This window comes from Periplaneta americana, chromosome 16 (assembly GCF_040183065.1).
Source record: "Periplaneta americana isolate PAMFEO1 chromosome 16, P.americana_PAMFEO1_priV1, whole genome shotgun sequence".
Taxonomy (NCBI): Eukaryota; Metazoa; Arthropoda; class Insecta; order Blattodea; family Blattidae; genus Periplaneta; species Periplaneta americana.
In genome coordinates this window covers 62,355,777-62,379,861 of record NC_091132.1, presented here as the reverse complement: position 1 = coordinate 62,379,861, position 24,085 = coordinate 62,355,777, and the positions used below count along the sequence as shown (strand labels likewise).

Genomic DNA, 24,085 nt, shown 5'->3' with positions numbered 1-24,085 from the left:
ATATATTATTAAATTATACGTCATCTACACATCATATAATTAAATTATACGTTATTGTCGCGAAATTACGATACATTCATCAATATTACAACCCATTCCTCCAGAAACCTCGATACGAATTACCTATGTATGCCTCAACTTTATCCAACAGTTTCTCAAGTACCTCTAACTCATTTATAACTCTCACAGGCCAAACTTTTCCCAAATATTCTTACCTGGCATATTTATATCCATTTTGTATTCCAAAAAACACAACACAATAAATTTACGCACCTCACAAAAGTCAGCCATATTCATTTTCCACTCAATGCACTGCATTCGTTATTGCCAACACACGTCTCACCCAAAATTCCTAAACAGTACTTCAAAATTCGTCTCATTCCTTATTATCTATATAGAAATCATTATTTTCTAGCGTCAAAAGTTTCTTAATCCCTATTTCAGCAATATAAAAGACAAAACAAGTTGTTGGCAAAAAAAAAAAAAAACAATTTTCAATAATATTTAACAAAATAGCTCGATTGGCGACACTGGCTAACCATCTCGGACTCTTCGAGACGCCGTCTCGCGAACAAACGAACCATCGGAGTTCATATTTCATTCCATGGCGCACAATATAAAACTAATAAAATTTTAACTAAAAAAAAAAAACACACACACACACACACACACACACACACACACACACACACATTGTCGGTATTAATTATTCCCTCTATTTTCTACTCTATTATTGCCTCTAATTTCCATGTATTTTCGCCTTTATTTTCAACTCTATTATCCTCTCCATTTTCTCCTCATTTTCCCTAAATTTTCAACTCTATTACACACTCTATTTTCTACTCTATTATACCTCTATATTCTCCTCCGTTGTCTCTTCTGTATATCCCTCCTATTTTCTCCTCCAGTACAATTCCCTCTACTTTATACTCCATTATCCCCCTATTTTCTCCTCTACTGCCCGCTCTATTATCCTCTCTATTTTCTCCCCTGTTTTCCTCTTCATTATCCCCTCTAAATTCTCTTCTATTTTCTCCTCCATTATCCCTCTACTTTGTCCTCTATATCTCCCCTCTTAACTCTTTACCCTTCTATTTACCCAATTTATATGTTATCCTCTATCTCTACTTTCCCTCTATTATCTACTTCACTTTCCCCTCCATTTCCTTCTCTCTTTTCCATCTATTATCCACTCTATATTGTCACTCATACGGTACAGTTTCTCCATATATCGATCTATTTGTCCTCTATTTTCCCCTGTATTTCCCCATCTATTCTCTCCTCTGTTTGTCCTCTCTATTCTCTCAATTTGCCCATCTACATTCTCCTTTATTATCCCATCTATTTTCTACTGTATTTCCTCATCTATTATCCTTTCATTTTCTGCTCTATTTTTCTCTACTTTCCCTCCCTTTCCACTTCTATTATCCCATACATTTTCCACTCTATTTTCTCCTACCTTTTCCCCCTGTCTTTTCTCGTCTATTGTTTCTCTCTTTTCTCTCTATTTCGATCTATTTTCTTCTATCTATTCCCCTCCATTGTTCCCTCTATATTATCCTCAATTTTCTTCTTTTTCCTCCTATATTATCCCTCTAATTTCCTTTCCATTTCCTCCTTTATATTCCCTTCTATTTTATCCTGCACATTCTCTCTATTATACCCTCTATTTTCTCATGATTCCTCCTACAGCACGCTAGAAATACCACTGCACACATCATCTCTTTATTCTTCGTCTTTCACTGTTGCTACTTCTCGTCACTGGAATTCTCTGCCGCCTGAAGTCAAGGGCTGCCGAACTTTAATTTCCTTTAAATGTAAATTAGAAAAGTATCTTATGATGAGTTGCCAGACCCAACGTGTTGCAAATGCGTTCTGCTGTATTTATTATTATTTTTTTTTTCTTATTTTTATTATGTAAACCGTGTTTGTTTATCACTTAACGCCAATATGTATCCCACTGTGTTGTTGTTTTTTATTATTAATCTATTTTTTGTGTACATTTTATTCAATTGTCAGTTTCTGATTTAATTATCTAAGTCCTACTTAATTGTAATCTAATATTAATATGTATACTAATGTGTTTATTTTTATTTTTACTGTGTACATTTTTTTTATTGAATTGTCGGCTTCTGTTTTTATGTGATTCGCATTTGATTCTAACAAATTAATATGTATTTCGCTATGTTTATTTTTATTTTATGAGGTAAATTTTATGTAACTACCTCTTTTGATCTCATTATGTAATCAGTATGTAATTACTTAATTCTGATCAAGTTTTATGATCAACTGTGTAAGCAAGTTTTAATCCTGGTTGAGTGTAAGAGAAGGCCTTAAGGCCTTAACTCTGCCAGGTTAAACAAAGCCATTATTATTATTATTATTATTATTATTATTATTATCATTATTATTCCTTCTATTTTCCTATCCATTTTCTCCTCTATATTTCCTTGTATTTTCCCCTCTATTTTCCATTTCTTTTCTCTTAATATCCATCTTTTTCTACTCTCTTTTCCATCTCTATATTCTCCTTTATTTCATCCTCTATTTTCTTCTCTATTACTCCCTCTAATTTGCCTTGTATTTCCTCCTCTCTTTTGTTCAATCTATTATCGCCTTTATGTTCCCCTCTACACTCTCTTTTTTCTACTCCATTTTCCCCTCTATTTTCTCCTCTACATTTCTCCCTATTTGTCACTTTATTATCTTATCAACTTTTCTTATATTATCACCTCCACTTTCTCCTTTACTATCCCCCTATTTTTCGTCTACTATACCTCTTCACTTCTCTCCTCTATTATTCCCTCTATTTTTCTATTCTTTCCTCTAATCTCCTCTCTATTTTTCCCTTAGATTTTCTCTTCATTTGCTCCTCTATGTTCTCTCTGTATTTTCCCTCTACATCCTCTACGTTCCAGTGTATTTTGCCTTCAGTTTCTTTCTATTTCCGCCTCTATTTATCCTTTAATTTCCTCTCCATTTTCTCCTCTATTACCCCCTCACTTTTCCTCTGCACCTTGTCACCTATTTTCCTTCTATTTCCTCTAGCGAGAGATAAGACAGAGATAACAGAGAAGATAACAATAGTTGACAAAATAGAGGGAAAATACAGGAGAAAATAGACGGAAAATGGAACAAGAATACAAAGTAGATAGAAATTTGAGCACAAAATAGACGGAATAATAAAGCAGAAAACAGCAATAATGGAGAGAAAAGATGCAGTACCGATAATAGAGGAGAATACACAGGGTAAAATAGAGGACAAAATGGAGAAGAAAATAAACGAGAAAATAGATAAGGGTTAATAGACAGAAAATAGAGGTGAAAAAGAAAGGAAAGTAAAGGCAAAAGAGATAACAAAGTAAAGCAAAGAATACACAAGATATTATAAAACAAAATAGAGTGGAAAATAGATGCAAAAATAGAGAACAAAATGCAGAGAAAATAGACATGAAAACGTTAGGGAAATAAAGGAGAAAATACGAGAGAAAATAGACAGAAAATACGTGCCAAAATACAGGAGTAAATAGAGATGAAAAATTAGAAATTATAGACAAAACAAATCAAAATTACAGGGAAAACAGAGGGCAAAATACTGGCAAAAGAGCAACAATGGAAGAGGAAAATAGAATGGAAACTAGAGGGGATAATAAAGGAGACACTGGAAAATACAGCACATAATACAAGAAAAAATAGAGGGGACATTTCACGAAAAATTAAGAACAAAATAAAGCAGAAATTGAAGGAAAAGTAGATGGTACATAAAGGAGGTATTACAGGAGAAATAAATGCAAAATAGAGGAGATACTAAAGGAAAATAGAGTTCAATATAAAGAGGAAACAGAGAGAAAATGCAGAAAAAATACAATGCAAAATAGAGGACAAAATAGACGGGAAACCAGAACACAAAAAAGGCAAAATACTCTGGGACATATCACACAAAATTGATGACAAAATACAAGAGAGATAGAGAGAAAATGGAAGAGAAACTAGACAATAAAATAACGGGAAAATAGTCGGCAAAATATATGACAAAATATAGTAGTGACAAGTAAAAAATTACTTCTAAGCTATTAAAATGTCCTTGCATAAATTGATACATCTCGGTTACATTAACTTGTGTACAAAATAGCAACACTGTAATCACAATATGATTTCAGAAAATTTAACATTTCGTTAAAATAACTTTCAAGTCTACCACAAAGCCTTATCTGTGTCTTTTGGCATTTAAATACTAAACACAACTTCTAGGTGGACTAAACTTTTAACACGCTATTTTTTATATAATATTGCCCACATCCTCCCCTTTAAGGAAGACATGGGTGAAATCATGTCCATTATAAAAACTTTCACTTTTTTGCAAACAAATATAAATACACATATTTCATTTTTACGCTCACCACATTTTATCAACAAAAACGCTCTCACAACTCATGTTTCACTTATATTTCACAATCTCAAATAGATTTTCGTCACAGAAAATCGACATTTTAAAGTCATATTTCCACACTTTTATTTTCCTGCATTTACTCGCTTTCAAATACTATACACTCCCACAAATTTCATGCTAAGAAGCTGCAATTTTTACTGTGTGTTCTGCAGAACACTCACTCACTCAAGAAATACGCATCTCGGAGACATGTGGTGGCTATCACGTCTTCGATGTTTGAGACCCAGGCATATCTCACCTCTTCGTCCTTCTAACCCTGTATGTAATGAAAGGGCAGCAGGAGCAATAAAGCACCAGCAGTCCGGAGTGTACAGGAAGTGGAAGGAATAACACAAAGCGGCCCCTTTTGGACTTTTCAAATTTCAGAATAATTAATGCTTTACAATACAAATATATCTGCACATTTCCTTTTCCAAGAATTCTCACATGTTTATAATCATGCGGGGGGGGGGGGGAGAAAAAAACTTAATTGGGAACCTTCTGTTCCCAATTACTCCTTCAATAGCATTTTGTATTCTCCTATTAACTGCAGTAGCCTACCCTTTACTCAACTCATATACATACACAATACGGTGAGTGGACGAATTCTTACTTCATTACTCTTGACATAACAATGCTCGAAATTAACATTTATATAGCCAAAATCGACAAAACTTTTACTTGTAAAAAAAATGGGGGGAGAGGAAGATTTAGTATATTTCTATACAAGCATAATAGCCGAAAGTAGAAAGGTAGAAATGTAAAAAAATAATGAGATCTACTTCTTGTACACTTGGCAACACAGCAATATTTATATTGATAATCGCTTGCTTTCCATGAACATATATATTACAATACATATAATTTCCAAAATATTCAAATATACAGTATATCCGTATTTAAATTATTTCCTCCATCCCTAATTCACCTTACGCTTTGCTTAAGTGTACTGAGATAGAGATATTCTTCCAATCACTTACATTACATTACATTACATTACATTACATTGCAAATTCTTCTTGCTTCTGATAATTATGGTCAGGTCCTCCACTCTGTAAGTTCACCTACGACCATGACTACTTGTCTGTCTGCTGTCTCTGTTCCCTCTGTGTTCTTCCCGTCCCTTCTGGTCTCTCCCTGATCCCTCTGTCTTTCTCTTTGTTCGCTCTGTGTTCTTCTAGTCGCCCAGGGTCTCTCCCTGTCCCCTTTGGTCTCTCCATGCCCCCTCTCTCTTCTCTCTGTTCCCTCTGGGTTATCTTGTCAACTAGGGTCTCTCCCTGTCCCATCTCGACTCTCCCTGACCCCTCTGTCTTCTCTCTGTTCCCTCTGTTTTCTCCCTGATCCCTTTGGTCTCTACCTGTCCACTCTGGGTTCTTCCTGCCGCCTCTGTTTTCTCTCAGTTCACTCTGTGTTAATCCTGTCCCCTCTGGTCTCTCCCTGACACCTCTGATCTCCCCTTGCCCCCACTGTCCTCCCACTGTTCCCTCTGTGTTCTTCCTGTCCCCTCTGGTCTCTCTATGTCCCCTCTGTCTTCTCTCTGTCCCCTATGTGTCCTTCCTGTCCCCTCTGGTCTCTCCATGCTCCCTCTGTCTTCTCTCTCTCGCCCCTCTGGGTTCCTTCCATCCCCTCTGATCTCCCTGACCCCTGCGGTCTCTCCCTGTCCCATCTGGTCTCTCTCTTCCCTCTGTGTTCTTCCCATTCCCTCTGGTCTCTCCCTGTCACTTTCTTTCTCCCGTCTGCCTTATTCCTGTCCCATCTGGTCTCTCCCTATCCCATCTCTTTTCCCTCTGTTCCCTCTGATCTCTTCCTGCCCCCTCTGTGTTCTTCCTGACCCCCTTTATTCTCTCTGCTCCCTCTGCGTTCTTCCTGAACCCTCTGGCCTCTCCCTGCCCCCTCTGTGTTCTTCCTGTTGCCCCTGCTCTCTTCCTGTCCCCTCTGACTTCTCTCTCTTCCCTCTGTGTTCTTCTGCCCCATCTGGTCTCTCCCTGCCCCCCCTCTCTTCTCTCTGTTCCCTCTATGTTTTCCCTCCCTCATCTCGTCTCTCCCTGTAACCTCTGGCCTCCCCCTGTCCCCTGAAGTTTCAATCTGCCCCCACTGTCCTTTATCTGTTCCCTCTGTGTTCTTCCTGTCCCCTCTCTGTGTATTTTCTGTCCCCTCTGACTCCTTCGTATCCCACTCTGGTCTCTCCACGTCCCCTCTGTACTCTGTGTCTTCTCTCTGTATCCTCTGTGTTCTTCCTATCCCTTCAGTTTTCTCTCTGTTCCCTCTGTGTTCTTCCTGTACCATCTGGTCTCTCCCTGCCAACTTTATCTTTCCTCTGTCCCCCCCTCTGTACTTACTGTCCCCTCTGAACTCTCCCTGCCCCTCGGTGTTCTTCCTGCCCACTCTGTCTTCTCTCTGTACCACTCTGTGTTCTTCCTTTTCACTCTGTTTTGTCTCTGTCCCCTCTGGTATCTCACTGCCCTCTCTATCTTCTCAATGTCCCCTCTGGTCTCTCCCTCCCTCCTCTATCTTCTCTCTCTCCCCTCTGTGTTCTTACTGTCCCCTCTGGTCTCTCCCTGCCTCTCTATCTTCTGTCTGTCCCCTCTGTGTACCTACTGTCCCCTCTGGTCTCTCCCTGCCTCCTCTATCTTCTGTCTGTCTCCTCTGTGTTCTTCCTGTCACCTCTGGTCACTCCCTGCCTGCTCTACCTTCTCTCTGTCCACTCTGTGTTCTTCCTGTTCCCTCTACTTTCTCTCTGTTCCCTCTGTGTTCCTCCTGTCCCCTATGGACTCTCCCTGCCTCCTCTATCTTCTCACTGTCCTCTATTATCTTCCTGCCCACTATAGCTTCTCTCTTCCCCCTCTGTCTTCTTCCTGCCCATTCTGGTTTCTCTCTCACCCCTCTGTTCTTCCTGTCCACTCTGGATTCTCTCTGTCCCCCTCTGTCTTCTTCCTGTCCCCTCCGGTCTCTCTCTGACTCTTCTATCTTCTCTCTGTCCCCTCTGTGTTCTTCTTCTTCTTGCCAACTCTGGCTTCTCTCTGTCCCCCTCTGTGTTCTTCCTGTCCACTCTGGTCTCTTCCTGTGCCCTCTGAGTTCTTCCTGTCCCCTCTGCTATTCTCTGTTTCCTCTATGTTCCTCCTAACCCCTCTGTTCTCTCCCTGCCTCCTCTATCTTCTCTCTGTCCCCCTCTGTGTTCTTCCTGTACACTCTGGTCTCTCTCTGCCCCCTCTGTGTTCTTCCTGTTCCCTCTGTCTTCTCTCTATTTCCTCTGTGTTCTTCCTATACACTCTGGTCTCTCTCTGCCCCCTCTGTGTTCTTCCTGTTCCCTCTGTCTTCTCTCTATTTCCTCTGTGTTCTTCCAGTCCCCTCTGGTCTCCCCCTGCCCCCCCTGTGTCCTTCCTGTCCCCCTCTGTCTTCTCTCAACTTCCTTTGTGTTCTTCCTGTCCATTCTGATCTCTCCCAGCCACCACTGTGTTCTTCCTGTCCCCTCTGTCTCCTCTCTGTTTTCTTTGTGTTCTTCCTGTAAACTCTGGTCTCTCCCTGCCACCTCCGTCTTCTCTCTGTCCCCTCTTTTCGTCCTGTCCCCTTTGGTATATTCCTGTCAAATCAGTTTTCTCTTTGATCCCTCTCTGTTTTTAATGTCCCCTCTGATCTCTCCCTGCCCCCAGTGTTCTTCCTGCCCCCTCTGTCATCTCTCTGTGTCCCCTCTGTATTCTTCCTGTTCACTCCGCTCTCCCTGCCCCTTCTGTGTGCTTCATGTCTCCTCTGTCTTGTCTCTTTTAATCTGTGTTCTTCTAGTCCCCTCTGATCTCTCTCTGCCTTCTCTAATTTTCTGTTTCCTCTGTGGTCTTCCTATCTCCTCTGATCTCTCCCTGCCTCCTCTATCATCTCTCAGTCTCCTCTGTGATCTTCCTGTCCCCTGTGGTCTCTCCCTGCCTCCTCTATCTTCTCTCTCTCCCCTCTGTGTTCTTACTGTCCCCTGTGGTCTCTCCCTGCCTCCTCTATTTTCACCCTGTCCCCCTGTGTGTTCTTCCTGTCTAATCTAGTCTCTCTCTGCCCGCTCTGTGTTCTTCCTGTCCCCTCTGTCTTCTCTGTTTCCTCTCTGTTCTTCCTGTCTCCTCTGGTCTCTCACTGGCACCTCGATCTTCCCTCTGTCCCCCTCACTGTTCTTACTGTCCCCTCTGATCTCTCCCTGCCCCTCCGTGTTCTTCCTCAACCCTCTGTCTTCCCTCTCTCCCACTGTGTGTTCTTCCTTTCCACTTTGATCTCTCCCTGCCACCTCTATCTTCCCTCTGTCACCCTCTCTGTTCTTACTGTCCCCTATCAAATCTACCTGCCCCCTCTGTGTTCTTCCAGTCCCCTCTCTTTTGTCTCTGTTCCCTCTGGTCTCTCCCTGCCTCCTCCATCTTCTCTCTGTCCCCTCAGTGTTCTTCCTGTCCCTTCTGGTCTCTCCATGCCCCCCCCCGTGTTCTTCCTGTCCCCTCTGTCTTCTCTCTGTTTCCTTTGTGTTCTTCCTGTCCACTCTGGTCTCTCCCTGCCCCCACTGTGTTTCTGTCACCTCTGGTCCCTCCCTGCCCCCCGCCTCTGTATCATTCCTGTCCCCTTTGTCTTCTCTCTGTTTCCTTTGTATTCTTCCTGTCCACTCTGGTCTCTCCCTGCCAAATCCATCTCCTCTCTGTTCCCTCATTCCTTCCTGTCTCCTTTGGTCTCTTCCCGTCCCATCAGTTTTCTTTTTTTTCCCTCTCTGTTCTTACTGTCCCCTCTGATCTCACCATGCCCCCTGTATTGTTCCTGCCCCCTCTGACTCGTCCCTATTTCCTCTGTGTTCTCCTAGTTCCCCCTGATATCTCTCCGCCTTCTGTGTATTTTCTCTGTTGCTTCTGTGTTCTTCATCTCCCTCTGATCTCTCCCTGCCTCCTCTATCTTCTCTCCTTCTACTCTGTGTTCTTCCTGTCCCCTTTGATCTCTCCTGCCTCCTCTATGTCCTCTCTGTCTCCTCTGTGCTCTATCTGCTCCGTCTGGTTTCTCCCTGCCTATTCTATCTTCTCTCTGTCCACTCTGGTTTCTTACTGTTCCCTCTGGTCTCTCCCTGCCCACTCTGTCTTCTCTCCGTCCCCCTGTGTGTTCTTCCTCTCTACTGTAGTCTCTCCCTGCCCCTCTGTATTGTTCCTGTCCCCTCTGTCTTCTCTCTGTTTCCTCTGTGTTCTTCCTGTCCCCTCTGATCTCTCCCTGGCACCTCTAGCTTCTCTCTGTCCCCCTCACTGTCCTTACTGTCCCCTCTGATCTCTCCCTGCCCCCCTCTGTGTTCTTCCTGCCTCCTCTGTCTTCTCTCTGTCCAACTCTGCTCTTCCATTCCACTCTAGTCTCTCCCTGCCACCTCTATCTTCCCTCTGTCCCCCTCTGTGTTCTTCCTGTCCCATCTGTCTTGGCTCTCTTTCCTCTGTGTTTTTCATGTCGCCTCTGGTCTCTCCCTGCCTCCTCCATCACATCTCTGTTCCCTCTGTGTTCTTCCTGTCCCTCTGGTCTCTCTCTGCCTCCCCTATCTTATCTCTGTCTCCTCCGGTCTCTCCCTGCCTCCTCTATCGTGTGTCTGTCCCCTCTGTGTTCTTACTGTCCCCTCTGGTCTCGCCTGCCTCCTCTATCTTCTGTCTGTCCCCTCAGTGTTCATCCTGTCCCCTATGGTCCCTCCCTGCCTCCTCTATCTTCTCTCTGTCCCCTCTAGTCTCTCCCTGCCTCCTCTATCATCTCTTTGTCCCCTCTGTGTTCTCACAGTCCCCTCTGGTCTCTCCCTGCCCTCTCTATCTTCTGTTTGTCTCCTCTGTGTTCTTCCTGTCCACCCAGGTCTCACCCTGCTTTCCTCTATCTTCTGTCTGTCCTCTCTGTGCTCTTACTGTCCCCTCTGATCTCACCCTGCCTCGTTTATCTTCTCTCTGTCTCCTCTGTGCTCCGTCTGCACCCTCTGGTGTCTCCCTGCCTCCTCTATCTTCTCTTTGTCCCCTCTGGTCTCTCCCTGCCTCCTCTATCTTATCTCTGTGTGTTAATCCTGTTTACTTTAGTCTCTCCTTGCCCGTTTTGTGTTCTTCCTGTCCCCTCTCTTTACTTCCCATTTCCTCTGTGTTCTTCCTGTCTCCTCTAGTCTCTCACTGCCACCTCTATCTTCCCTCTGTCCCCCTCACTGTTCTTACTGTCTCCTCTGATCTCTCCCTGCACCCTCTGTTTTTTTTCCTGACCCCTTAGTCTTCTCTCAGTCCCCCTGTGTGTTCTTCCTTTTCACTTTGGTCTCACCGTGTCAACTCTATCTTCCCTCTGTCCCCCTCTCTGTTCTTACTCTGTCCTCTGATCTCTCCCTGCCCCCCCCTGTGTTCTTGCTGTCCCCTCTGTCTTCTCTCTGTTTCTTTGTGTTCTTCCTGTCCATTCTGGTTTCTCCCTGCCCCCTCTGTGTTCCTCCTGTCCCCTTTGTGTTCTTCCTGTCCCCTCTGTTTTCTCTCTATTTCCTTTCTATTCTTCCTGTCCAGTCTGGTCTTTCCCTGGCACCTCCTTCTTCTCTCTGTTCTCTCATTTTTAATGTCCTCTTTGATCTCGTTCTGTCCCATCAGTTTTCTCTATGTTCCCTCTCTGTTCTTACCGTCCCCTCTGATCTCTCCCTGCCCCCTGTGTTCTTCCTGCCCTCTCTGTCTTCTCTCTGTCACCCTCTGCGTTCTTCCTGTCCCCTCTGTCTTATCTCTGTTTCCTCTGTGTTCTTCTAGTCCCCTCTGGTCTCTCTCTGCTTTCTCAATATTTCTCTGTTTCTTCTGTGTTCTTCCTCTCCCCTCTGATCTCTCACTGCCTACTCTATCTTCTCTCCGTCTCCTCTGTGTTCTTCCTGTCCACTCTGATCTCTCCCTGCCCCCTCTGTGTTCTTCATGTCCTGTCTGTCTTCTCTCCCTTTCCTTTGTGTTCTTCCTATCCACTCTGGTTTCCCCTGCCCCCACTGTGTTCTTCCTGTCCCCTCTGGACTCTCCATGCACCCTCTGCCTTCTTCCTGTCTCCTCTGTCTTCTCTCTTTGTGTTCTTCCTGTCCACTCTGGTCTCCCTGCCACCTACAATTCTCTGTTTCCTCTATGTTCTTCGTATCCCCTCTGTTATCTCACTGCCTCTTCTATCTTGTCTCTGTCCCTCTCTGTGTTCTTCCTGCCCACTCTGGGCTCTCCCTGCCACCTCCTCTCTCTCTACCCTCAGTTCTTCCTGTCCCCTTTGGGCTCTTCCTTTACCACCAGTTATATCATTGTTCCCTCCCTGTTCTTACTGTCCCCTCTGATCTCTCCCCGCTCACTGTGTTCTTCCTGCCCCCCCTGTTTTCTCTCTGTCCCCCTCTGTGTTCTTCCTGTCCCCTCTGTCTTCCCTCTGTTTCCTCTGTGTTCTTCTACTTCCCTCTGGTCTCTCACCACCTTCTCTATATTTTCTCTGTATCTTCTGTGTTCTTCCTCTCCCCTCTGATCTGTCCCTGCCACCTCCATATTCTCTCTTTCTCCTCTGTGCTCTGTCTGCTCCCTCTGGTTTCTCCCTGCCTCCTCTATCTTCTCTCTGTCCACCCTGGTTTCTTACTTGTCCCCTCTGGTCTGTCCCTGTACCCTCTGTCTTCTCTCTGTCCCCCTGTGTGTTCTTCCTCTCTACTATAGTCTCTCCCGGCCCCCTCTGTATTCTTCCTATTACCCTCTGTCTTCTCTCTGTTTCATCTGTGTTCTCCCTGTCCCCTCTGATCTCTCCCTGCCCCCTCTGTGTTCTTCCTGTCGAATCTGCCTTGTCTCTGTTTCCTCTGTGTTGTTCATGTCCTCTCTGGTCTCTCCCTGCCTCCTCTATCTTATCTCTGTCCCATCTGTGTTCTATATGTCTCCTCCGACCTCTCCTTGCCTCCTCTATCGTGTGTCTGTCTCCTCTGTGTTCCTACTGTCCCCTCTGGTCTCTCCCTGCCTCCTCTATTTCCTGTCTGTCCCCTCAGTGTTCATCCTGTCCCCTCTGGTCCTTCCCTGCCTCCACTATCTTCTCAGTCTCCTCTGTGCTCTAACTGTTCCCTCTAGTCCCACCCTGCATCCTCTATCTTCTCTTTGTCCCCTCTGTGTTCTCATAGTCCCCTCTGGTCACTCCCTACCTACTCTAACTTCTGTCTGTCCCCTCTATGTTCTTCCTTACCCCTCCGGTCTCTCCCTGATTCCCTCTAACTTCTGTGTGTACCCTCTGAGTTCTCACTGTCCCCTCTGATCTCTCCGTGCCTCCTCTGTGTTCTGTCGGCCCTCTCTGGTATCTACCTGCCTCCTCTATGTTCTCTCTAACCCCTCTGTGTTCTTACTGTCCCCTCTGCTCTCTCCCTGCCTCCTCAATCTTCTCTCTGTCCCCATATGTGTTCTTCCTGTCCCCTCTCATCTCTCCCTGCCCCCTCTGTGTTCTTCCTGTCGAATCTGTCTTGTCTCTCCTTCCTCTGTGTTGTTCATGTCCCCTCTGGTCTCTCCCTGCCTCCTCTATCTTATCTCTGTCCCCTCTGTGTTCTATATGTCTCCTCCGAACTCTCCCTGCCTGCTCTATCGTGTGTCTGCCCCCTCTGTGTTCCTACTGTCCCCTCTGGTCTCTCCCTGCCTCCTCTATTTCCTGTCTGTCCTCTCAGTGTTCATCCTTTCCCCTCTGGTCCTTCCCTGTCTCCTCTATCTTCTCAGTCTCGTCTGTGCTCTTACTGTTCCCTCTAGTCCCACCCTGCATCCTCTATCTTCTCTTTGTCCCCTCTGTGTTCTCATAGTCCCCTCTGGTCTCTCCCTGCCTCCTCTAACTTCTGTCAGTCCCCTCTATGTTCTTATTTTCCCCTCCGGTCTCTCCCTGATTCCCTCTAACTTCTGTGTGTCCTCTCTGTGTTCTCACTGTCCCCTCTGATCTCTCCATGCCTCCTCTATCTTCCCTCTGTGTTCTGTCGGCCCCCTCTGCTCTCTCCCTGCCCCTATCTTCTCTCTGTCCCCATATGTGTTCTTCCTGTCTACTCTAGTCTCTCTCTGCCCGCTCTGTGTTCTTCCTGTCCCCTCCGTTTTCTCTATCTTTCCTCTGTGTTCTTCTTGTCTCCTCTGGTCTCTCACTGCCACCTCTATTTTCCCTCTGTCCCCCTCACAGTTCTTACTGTCCCCTTGATCTCTCCCTCCCCCTCTGTGTTCTTCCTGACCCCTCTGTCTTCTCTCTGCCCACTGTGTGTTCTTGCTTTCCACTTTGGTCTTTCCCTGCCACCTCTATCTTCCCTCTGTCCCCCTCTCTGTTCTTAATGTCCACACTGATCTCTCCCTGCCCTCTCTGTGTTCTTCCTGTCTCCTCCGTCTTGTCTCTATATCCTCTGGTCTCTCCCTGCCTCCTCTATCTTCTCTCTGTCCCCTCTGTGTTCTTCCTGTCCCCTCTGGTCTCTCCCTGACCCCCTGTGTTCTTCCTGTCCACTCTGGTCTCTCCCTGCCCCCACTGTGTTCTTCCTGTCCTCTCTGGTACCTTCCTCCCCCCCCCACTGTATCCTTCTTGTCCCCTCTGTCTTCGGTGTTTCCTTTGTATTCTTTCTGTCCACTCTGGTCTCTCCCTGTCACCTACTCCTTCTATCTGTTCCCTCATTTCTTCCTGTCCCCTTTGTTCTCTTCCTGTCCCATGAGTTTTCTTTTTGTTCCCTCTCTGTTCTTACTGTCCCCTCTGATCTCTCCCTGCCCCCTCTGTCTTCTCTCTGTCCCCCTCTGTGATCTTCCTGTCCCCTCTGTCTGATCTCTGTTTCCTGTGTGTTCTTCTAGTCACCTCTGCCTTCTCAATAATTTCTCTGTTTCTTTGTTTTCTTCCTCTCCCCACTGATCTCTCCCTGCTTTCTCTATATTCTGTCTCCTCTGTGCTCAGTCTGCACCCTCTGATTTCTCCCTGTCTCCCCTGTCTTCTCTCTGTCCACTCTTTGTTCTTACTGCCCCTCTGGGTTCCAACTGCCCCCCCTGTCATCTCTCTGTCCTCCCTGTGTCTTCTTCCTGTCTACTCTAGTCTCTCCCTGCCCCCTCTGTGTTCTTCCTGTACCCTCTGTTTCCTCTGTGTTCTTCTTGTCTACTCTGGTCTCTCCGTGCCACCTATAGCTTCCCTATTTCTCCCTCACTATTCTTACTGTCCCCTCTGATCTCTACCTGACCCCTCTGTGTCCTTTCTGCCCCCCCCCGTCTTCTCTCTGTCCCACTCTGAGTACTTCCATTCCACGATAGTTTCTCCCAGCCACCTCTGTCTTCCCTCTGTACCCCTCCCGGTTCTTACTGTCCCCTCCGTTCTCTACCTGCCCCCTCTGTGTTCTTCCTGCCCCATCTGTCTTGTCTCTGTTTCCTCTGGCTTCTTCAACTCCCCTCTGGTGTCTCCCTGCCACCTCTATCTCATCTCTGTCCCCTCTGTGTTCTTCCTGTCCCTCTGGTCTCTCCCTGCCTCAACTATCTTTTCTCTGTCGCCTCTGTCTTTTTCCTGTTTCCTCCGGTCTCTCCCTCCGTCCTCTATCTTGTGTCTGTCCCCTCTGGTCTCTCCCTGTCTCCTCTGTCTTCTGTCTGTCCCCTCTGGTCCCTCCCTGCCTCCTCTATCTTCTCACTGTCCCCTCTGTGTTCTTACTGTCCCCTTTAGTCTCTCCCTACCTCCTCTATCTTCAATCTGTCCCCCTCTGTGTTTTTCCTGTCCACTCGGTCTCTCACTGACCCCCAGTATGTTCTTCCTGTTCCCTCTGTCTTCTCTCTGTTTCCTCTGTGTTTTTCCTCTCCCCTCTGGTCTCTCCCTGCCCCCCTGTATTCTTCCTGACCCCTCTGTCTTCTCTCTGTTTCCTTTGTGTTCCTCCTGTCCACTCTGGTCTCTCCCTGCCATCTACGTCTCCTCTCTGTTCCCTCTGTTGTCTTCCTGTCCCCTTTGGTCTCTTCCTGTCCCATCCGTATTCAATTTGTTCCCTCTCTGTTCTTACTGTCCCCTCTGAACTCTCCCTGCACCCTCTGTGTTCTTCCTGACCCCTCTGTCTTCTCTCTGTACCCCTGTCTGTTCTTCCTTTTCATTTTGGTCTCTCCCTGCCACCTCTATCTTAACTCTGTCCCCCTCTCTGTTCTTACTTTCCCCTCTGATCTCACCCGCCCCCTCTGTGTTCCTCCTGTCCCATCTGTCTTGTCTCTGTTTCCTTTGCGTTCTCTCTGTCTTCTCTGGTCTGTCCCTGCCTCCTCTATATCCTCTCTGGCACAACTTGTGTTCTTCCTGTCCCCTCACGTCTCTCCCTGCCTCCTCTGTCTTCTCTGTCCCCTCTGTGCTCTGACTGTCCCCTCTGGTCTCTCCCTGTCTCCTCTATCTTCTCTCTGTCATCTCTGTGTTCTCCCCGTTACCTCCGGTCTCTCCCTGCCTCCTCTATCTTCTGTCTGTTCCCTCTGTGTTCTTACTGTCTCCTCTGGTCTTTTCCGTGCCTCCTCTTATCTTCTGTCAGTTCCCTCTGTGTTCTGCCTGCTACCACCGGTCTTTCCCTGCCTCCTATATCTTATGTCTGTACCCTATGTGTTGATAGTGTCCCCTCTGGCCTTCCCCGCCTCCTCTATCTTTTCTCTGTCTCCTCTGTGTTCTTACTGTCCCCTCTGATCTCTACCTGCCTCCTCTATCTTCTGTCTGTCCCCTCTGTGTTCTTCCTGTCCACTCTGGTCTCTCCCTGCCTCCTACATCATCTGTCTGTCCCCTCTGGTCTCTCCCTGCCTCCTCTATCTTCTATCTGTTCCGTCTGTGTTCTTCCTGACCCCTCTGGTCTCTCCCTGCCTCCTCTATCATCTGTCTGTCCCCTCTGGTCTCTCCCTGCCTCCTCTATCTTCTATCTGTTCCGTCTGTGTTCTTCCTGACCCCTCTAGTCTCTCCCTGCCTGCTCTATCTTCTCTTTGTCCCCTCTGTGTTCTCACAGTCCCCTCTGGTCTCTCCCTGCTCTCTCTATCTTCTGTCTGTCCCCTCTGTGTACTTCCTGTCCATCCAGGGCTCACCCTGCTTTCCTCTATCTTCTGTCTGATCTCTCTGTGTTCTTACTGTCACCTCTGATCTCACCCTGCCCCCTCTATCTTCTCTCTGTCTCCTCTGTGTTCTGTCTGCCCCCTCTGGTCTCTTCCTGCCTCCTCTATCTTCTCTCTGTGTGTTAATCCTGTCTACTTCAGTCTCTCCCTGCCCGCTCTGTGTCCTTCCTGTCCCCTCCGTCTTCTCCCTATTTCCTCTGTCGCCTCTGGTCTCTCACTGCCACCTCAATTTCACGTCTGCCCTCTCACTGTTCTTACTGTCCCCTCTGATCTCTCTCTGCCCCCTCTGTGTTCTTCCTGACCTCTGTGTCTTCTCTCTGTCCCCCTGTGTGTTCTTCCTTTCCACTTTGGTCTCTGCCTGCCACCTCTATCTGCCCTCTGTCTCCCTCTCTGTTCTTACTCTCCCCACTCATCTCACCCTGCCCCCTCTCTGTTCTTTCTTTCCCCTCTGTCTTGTCTCTGTTTCCTCTGGTCTCTCCCTGCCTCCTCTATCTTGTCTCTGTCGTGTCTGTGTTTTTCCTGTCCCCTCTGGTAACTCCCTGCCCCCCTGTGTTCTTCCTGTCCCCTCTGTCTTCTCTCTGTTTCCTTTGTGCTCTTCCTGTCCACTGTGGTATCTCCCTGCCATCACTGTGTTCTTCCTGTCACCTCTGACCTTCCCTGACCCTTCTGTATCATTCCTGTCACTCTGTCTTCTCTCTGTTTCCTTTGTATTCATCCTATCCACTCTGGTCTCTCCCTGCCACCTCCTTCTTCTCCCTGATCCCTCATTCTTCCTGTCCTCTTTGGTCTCTTCCTGTCTCATCAGTTTTCTCTATGTTCCCTCTCTGTTCTTACTGTCCCCTCTGATCACACCCTGACCCCTGTGTTCTTCCTGCCCCCTCTCTCTTCTCTCTCTCCCCCTCTTTGTTCTTCCTGTCCCCTCTGTCTTATCTCTGTTTCATCTGTGTTCTTCTAGTCCCCTCTGGTCTCTCTCTGCCTTCTCAATATTTTCTCTGTTTCTTCTATGTTCTTCCTCTCCCCTTTGATCTCTCCCTGCCTACTCTATCTTCTCCCCGTCTCCTCTGTGTTCTTCCTGTCCCCTTTGATCTCTCCCTGCCTATTCTATGTTCTCTCTGTTTCCTCTGTGCTCTGTCTGCTCTCTCTGATTTCTCCCTGCCTCCTCTACCTTATCTCTGTCCACTCTGTGTTCTTACTGTCCCCTCTGGTCTCTCCCTCCACCTCCCCTGTGTCTTCTCTCTGAGCCCCTGTGTTCTTCCTGTCTACTCTAGACCTTCCCTTTCCCCTCTGTGTTATTCCTGTCCCCTCTGACTTCTCTCTATTTCCCCTGTGTTCTTCCTGTCCCCATTGATCTCTCCCTGCCTGCCTCCATCTCCTCATTGTCCCCTCTGTGTTCGCACAGTGTTCTCTGGTCTCTCCCTGCCTCCTCTATTTTCTGTCTGTCCCCCCTGTGTTCTTCCCGTCCCCTCCGTTGTCTCCCTGCCTCCTCTATCTTCTGTCTATCCTCTCTGTGTTCTTACTGTCCCCTATGATCTCTACCTGCCTACTCTATCTTCTCACTGTCCGCTTTGTATTCTTAATGTCCGCTATGGTCTCTCCCTGCTTCCTCTATCTTATGTCTGTCCGCTCTGTGTTCTTAATGTCCCTCTGGTCTCTCCCTGCCTCCTCTATCTTCTGTCTGTTCCCTCTGTGTACTTACTGTCCCCTCTCGTCTCTTCCTGCCTCCTCTATCTTCTGTATGTTCCCCTTATGTTCTTCCTGTCCCCTCTGGTATCTCCTTGCCTCCTGTATCTCCTCTCTGTTCCCTGTGTGCTTCCTGTCCACTCTGGCTTCTCTCTCTCCCCCTCTGTGTTCTTCCTGTCCACTCTGATCTCTCTCTGCCCCCTCTGTGTTCTTCCTGTCCTGTCTGTCTTCTCTCTGTTTCCTTTGTGTTCTTCCTGGTTTCTCCCTGACCCCACTGTGTTCTTCCTGTCCCCTCTGGTCTCTCCCTGCCCCTCTATGTTCTTCCTGTCCCGTCTGTCTTCTCTCTTTATGTTCTTCCTGTCCACTCTGATCTCCCTGCCACCTACATCTCTCTGTTTCCTCTATGTTCTTCCTATCCCCTCTGTTATCTCCCTGACTCCTCTATCTTGTCTCTTTCTCTCTCTGTGTTCTTCCTGCCCACGCTGATATCTCAATGCCACCTCCATCTTCTCTCTCTTCCCTCATTTCTTCCTGTCCCCTTTGGTCTCTTCCTGTCCCATTAGTTTTATCTTTGTTCCCTCTCTGTTCTTACTGTCCCCTCTGTTCTCTCCCTGTCCCTTCAGTGTTCTACCTGCCCCACCTGTATTCTCTCTGTCCCACTCTGTGTACTTCCATTCCACTCTAGTCTCTCCTTGCCACCTCTATCTTTCCTCTGTCTCTTCCCTGTTCTTACTGTCCCCTCTGTTCTTTATCTGCCCCCTGTGTTCTTCCTGTCCCCTCTGTCTCCTCTCTGTTTCTTCTGTGTGTTCTTGCTGTCCCCTCTGGTCTCTCTCCGCCCTCTCTCTCTTCTCTCTGTCAATTCTGGTCTCTCCCTGCCTCCTCCAAGTTCTCTCTTTTCCCTCTGTCTTCTACTTTTCCCCTCTGACCTCTCCCTTCCCTGCTGTCTTATCTCAGTTCCCTCTATATTCTTCCTTTCCCATTGGGTCTCTGGCTGACCAATCTGTCCTTTCTCTCTTCCCTCAGAAATCTTCCTGCCTCCTCTGGTCTAACTCACTCTTCCCTCTGTCTTCTCTCTGTGTTCTTCCTGTCCCCTCTGTTTTGTCCTTGTCCACTCTCCCTTCTCCCTGTTGCCTCTATGTTCATGTCCCCTCTTGTCTCCCTCTACTCTCTGTCTTCTCTCTTTTCCCTCTTGTGTTCTCCCTGTCCTCTGTGGTCATTTCCTGTCCACTCAGGTCTATCCCTGCCGCCTCAATGTCCTTCCTACACCTTCTGGTCTCTCCCAGCTCCCTCTGTCTTCTCTCTCTCTCTCTCTCTCTCTCTCCCATCTATGTTCTTCCTGTCTTCTCTCTGTCCCCCTGTGTGTTCCTCTTGTCCGCTCTACGCTCTTTCTGTCCCCTCTGTTTCCTCTCTGTTCTTCCTGTATCCTCTAGAATCTCCCTGCCACCTCTATCTTCCATCTGTCCCCGTCTGTGTTCTTACTATACCCTCTGATCTCTCCCTGCCCCCTCTTGTGTTCCTCCTGCACCCTGTGTCCTCCCTCTGTCCCCCTCTGTTTTCTTCCTTTCCACTCTGGTCTCTCCCTGCCCCTCTGAGTTCTTACTGTCCAATGTGTCTTGTCTCTGTCCCCTCTGTGTTCTTCCTGTCCCATCTGGTCTCTCCCTGCCTCCTATATATTCTCTGCCCCCTCTGTCTTCTTCCTGTCCCCTCTGGTCTCTCCCTGCCTCCTCTATCTTCTGTCTGTTCCCTCTGTGTTCTTCCTGTCCCCTTTGGTCTCACCCTGCATCCTCTATCTCCTGTCAGCCTCCTCTGTGTCCTTACTGTCCTCTCTGTTCTCTCCCTGCCTCCTCTATCTTCCGTCTGTCCCCTCTGTGTTCTTCCTGTTCCCTCTGGCCTCTCCCTGCCACCTCTATCTTCTCTCTGTCCCCTCTCTGTTCCTACTCTCCCCTCTGGTCTCTCCCTCTCTCCCTCACTCCTCTGTCTTCTGTCTGTCCACTCTGTGTTCTTCCTGTCCCCTCTGGTCTCTCGCTGCCTCCTCTTTCTTCTCTCTGTCCCCTCTGTGTTCTTATTGCCCCCTGTCGTCTAATCCCTGCCTCCTCAATCTTCTCTCTGTCCCCTCTGTGTTCTTACTGTCCCCTCTGGTCTCTCCCTGCCTTCTTTATTTCTGCCTGTCCCCTCTGGTCCCTCCCTGCCTCCTCTATCTTCTCTCTGTTCCCCCCTGTGTTCCTACTGTCCCCTCTGGTCTCTCCCTGCTTCCTCTATCTTCCGTCTGTCCCCTCTGTGTTCTTCCTGCCCCCCTGCATCTCTCCCTCCCTCCTCTTATCTTCTCACTGTCCCCTCTGGTCACTCCCTGCCTCATCTATCTCCTCTCTGTCCCCTCTGTATTCTTCCTTTCCCCTCCCGTCTCTCCTTGCCTCCTCTATCTTCTCTCTGTCCCCTCTGTGTTCTTACTGTCCCCTCTGGTCTCTCCCTGCCTCCTTTATTTCTGCCTGTCCCCTCTGGTCTCTCCCTGCCTCCTCTATCTTCTCTGTGTTCCTCTGTGTTCTTACTGTGCCCTCTCGTCTATCCCTGCCTCCTCTATTTTCTATCTGTCCCCTCTGGACTCTCCCTGCCTACTCTATCTTCTCTCTGTCCCCTCTGGTGCCTCCCTGCCTCTTCTATCTTCTGTCTGTCTACTCTGTGTTCTTCCTGTATCCTCTACCCTCTATTCTCTCCCTGCCTCCTCTGTGTTCTCACTCTCCCCTTTGGTCTCTCCTGCCTCCTCTATGTTCTCTCTGTCCCCTCTGGGTTCTTCAAGCCCCCTCTATCTTCTCTCTGTCCCCTCTGTGTTCTTCCTGTCCCCTCTGCACTCTCCCTGCCTCCTCTTTCTTCTCTCTGTCCCCTCTGTGATCTTCCTGTACCCTCCAGTCTCTCCCTGCCACCTCTAGCTTCTCTCTGTCCCCTCAGTGTTCTTCCTGCCCACTCTGTCTTCTCTCTGTCCCCCTCTCTTTTCTTCCTCTGAACGTTGATCTCTCCCTGCCCTCTCTATCTTCTCTCTGTATCCTCTGTGTTGTTTCTGCCCACTCTGGCTTCTGTCTGTCCTCCTCTGTGTTCTTCCTGTCCCCTCTTTTCTCTGCCTGCATCCTCTATCGTCTATCTGTCCTCTCTGTGTTCTGCCTGCCCACTCTGGCTTCTCTCTGTCCCCATCTGTGTTTTCCCTGTCCACTCTGGTCTCCCCCTGCACACACTGTGTTCTTCCTGTCCCCTCCGTATTCACTCTGTTTCCTCCATGTTCTTCCTATCCCCTCTGTTCTCTCCCTGCCTCCTCTATCTTCTCTATGTCCCCCTCTGTGTTCTTCCTGTCCCCTCTGGTCTCTCCCTGCCCCCCTGTGTTCTTCCTGTCCCCTCTGTCTTCTCTCTGTTTCTTTTGTGTTCTTCCTGTCCACTCTGTCTTCTCTCTGTTTCCTTTGTGTTCTTCCTGTCCACTCTGGTCTCTCCCTGCCTCCTCCGTATTCTTCCTGTCCCCTCTGTCTTGTCTCTGTTTCCTCCGTGTTCGTCTTGTCCCTCTAGTCTAGCTCTGCCTTCTCTATATTTCCTCTGTTTTCACTGTGTTCTTCCTGTCCCCTCTGATCTCTCCCTGCCTCCTATATCTTCTCTCTGTCTCCTCTGCGTTCCTCCTGTCCTCTCTGATCTCTCTCTGCCTCCTCTATCTTCTCTCTGTCTCCTCTGTGTTCTTTCTGCCCCCTTTATCTTCTCTTTGTCCCCCTGTGTGTTCTTCCAGTCCACTCTGGTCTCTCCTTGCTCCCTATGTGTTCTTCCTGTCCCCTCTGTCTTCTCTGTGTATCCTCTGTATTCTTCCTGCCCCTCTGGTCTCTCCCTGCCACCTCTATCTTCCCTCTGTCCCCCTCTCCGTTCTTACTGTCCCCTGTGATCTCTCCCTGCCCCCTCTGTGTTCTTCCTGTCCCCTCTGTCTTTTTTCTGTCCCCGTCTGTCTTTTTCCTTTCCACTCTGGTCTCTCCCTGCCACCTCTATCATCCCTCTGTCCCCCACTCTGTTCTTACTGTCCCCCCTGACCTCTCCCTGCCCCCTCTGTGTTCTTCCTGGCCCCTCTGTCTTGTCTCTGTTTCCTCTGTGTTCTTTCTGTCCTCTCTGGTCTATCCCTGCCTCCTCTATCTTCTCTCTGGCACCCCTTGTGTTCTTCCTGTCCCCTCTGGTCTCTTCCTGCCTCCTCTATCTTCTCTCTGTCCCCTCTGTGCTCTTACTGTCCCCTCTGGTCTCTCCCTGTCTCCTCTATCTTTTCTCTGTCCCCTCTGTGTTCTCCCTGTCACCTCCGGTCTCTCCCTGCCTCCTCTATCTTCTGTCTGTTCCCTCTGTGTTCTTACTCTCCCCTCTGGTCTTTTCCCTGCCTCCTCTATCTTCTGTCAGTCCCCTCTGTGTTCTTCCTGTCCCCTCCCGTCTCTCCCTGCCTCCTATACCTTCTGTCTGTACCCTCTGTGTTCCTACTGTCCCCTCTGGTCTCTCCCTGCCTCCTCTATCTTTTGTCTGTCCCCTCTGTGTTCTTACTGTCCCCTCTAATCTCCCTGCCTCCTCTATCTTCTGTCTGTACCCTCTGGTCACTCCCTGCCTCCTCCATCTTCTCTCTGTCCCCTCTGTGTTCTTACTGTCCCCTCTGATCTCTCCCTGCCTCCTCTATCTTCTGTCTGTCCCCTCTGGTCTCTCCCTTCCTCCTCTATCTTCTGTCTGTCCCCTCTGATCTCTCCCTGCCTTCTCTATCTTCAGTCTGTTCCCTCTGTGTTCATCCTTGTCCCCTCTGGTCTCTCCCTGCTTCCTCTATCTTCTCTCTGTCCCCTGTGTGTTCTTCCTGCCCACTCTGGCTTCTCTCTGTCCCCCACTGTGTTCTTCCTGTCCACTCTGGTCTCTCCTTGCCTCCTCTGTATTCTTCCTGTCCCCTCTGTATTCTATCTGTTTCCTCCATGTTCTTCCTATCTCCTCTATTCTTTCCCTGCCTCCTCTATCTTGTCTCTGTCCCACTCTGTGTTCTTCCTGTCCCCTCTGTCTTCTCTCTGTTTCCTCTTTCTTCTTCCTGTCCCCTAGGGTCTCTCTCTGCCCCCTGTCTTCTGTCTGTCCCCTCTGGTCTCTCCCTGCCTCGTCTATCATCTCTCTGTTCCCTGTATTTTCTATCTGTCCCTTCTGGTCTCTCCTTTCCCCTCTGTCTTCTCTCTGTTCCATCTATATTCTTCCTGTCTCCTTGGGTCTCTCCCTGCCCTCTCTGTCCTCTCTCTCTTCCCCGTGAGTTCCTCCTGCCTCCCCTGGTCTCACCCACTCTCCTCTCTGTCTTCTCTCTGTTCCATCTATATTCTTCCTGTCCCCTTGGGTCTCTCCCTGCCCTCTCTGTCCTCTTTCTCTTCCCCCTGAGTTCCTCCTGCCTCCCCTGGTCTCACCCACTCTCCTCTCTGTCTTCTCTCTGTTCTTTCTGTCCCCTCTGCTTTGTCCTTGTCCACTCTCTCTTCTCTCTGTTCCCTCTGTGTTCTTCATGTCCCCTCTTGTCTCTCTCTCCTCACTGTCCTCTCTCTTTTCCCTCTGTGTTCTCCCTGTCCTCTCTGGTCTTTTCCTATCCCCTCTGCTCTCTCCCTGCCGCCTCAATGGCCTTCCTGTCCCCTTGTGGTCTCTCCCTGCACCCTCTGGCTTCTCTCTCTCCCCTCTGTGTTCTTCCTGTCCCTTGTGGTCTCTCCCTGCCTCCTGTATTTTCTCTCTTTTCCCTCTGTGTTCTGTCTGTCCTCTCTGGGCTCTCCCTGCCCCTTTCTGTCTTCTCTCTGTTCCCTCTGTGTTCTTCCTGTTCCCTCTGTGCCCTGTGTCTTCTCTGTGTTTCCTCTGTGTTATTGCTATCCTCTCTTGTCTCTCCCTGCCTCGTCTGTCTTCTCTATGTTCCCTCTCTGTTTTTCCTGTCCCCTCTGCCCTCTCCCTGCCGCATCTGTGTTCTTCCTGTCCCCTCTGTGCTCTT

The 24,085-nt window shown here is 48.3% G+C and overlaps 1 protein-coding gene across 4 annotated transcripts in view; it reads right to left on the bottom strand.

Moving 5' to 3' along the window:
- LOC138716379 (uncharacterized) overlaps positions 1-24,085 on the bottom strand; it is a 54,270-nt gene that overhangs the window by 23,050 nt on the left and 7,135 nt on the right. The window contains exon 1 of one of the 4 annotated variants that reach the window (XM_069849404.1): positions 216-343. The exons of 2 other annotated variants lie outside the window; for them this stretch is intronic. The gene's annotated coding sequence lies outside the window, so the exon portion shown is untranslated. Of the gene's footprint in view, positions 1-215; positions 344-24,085 lie in introns of those variants that run through there. One more of the 4 variants, XM_069849407.1, reaches the window with a different exon arrangement.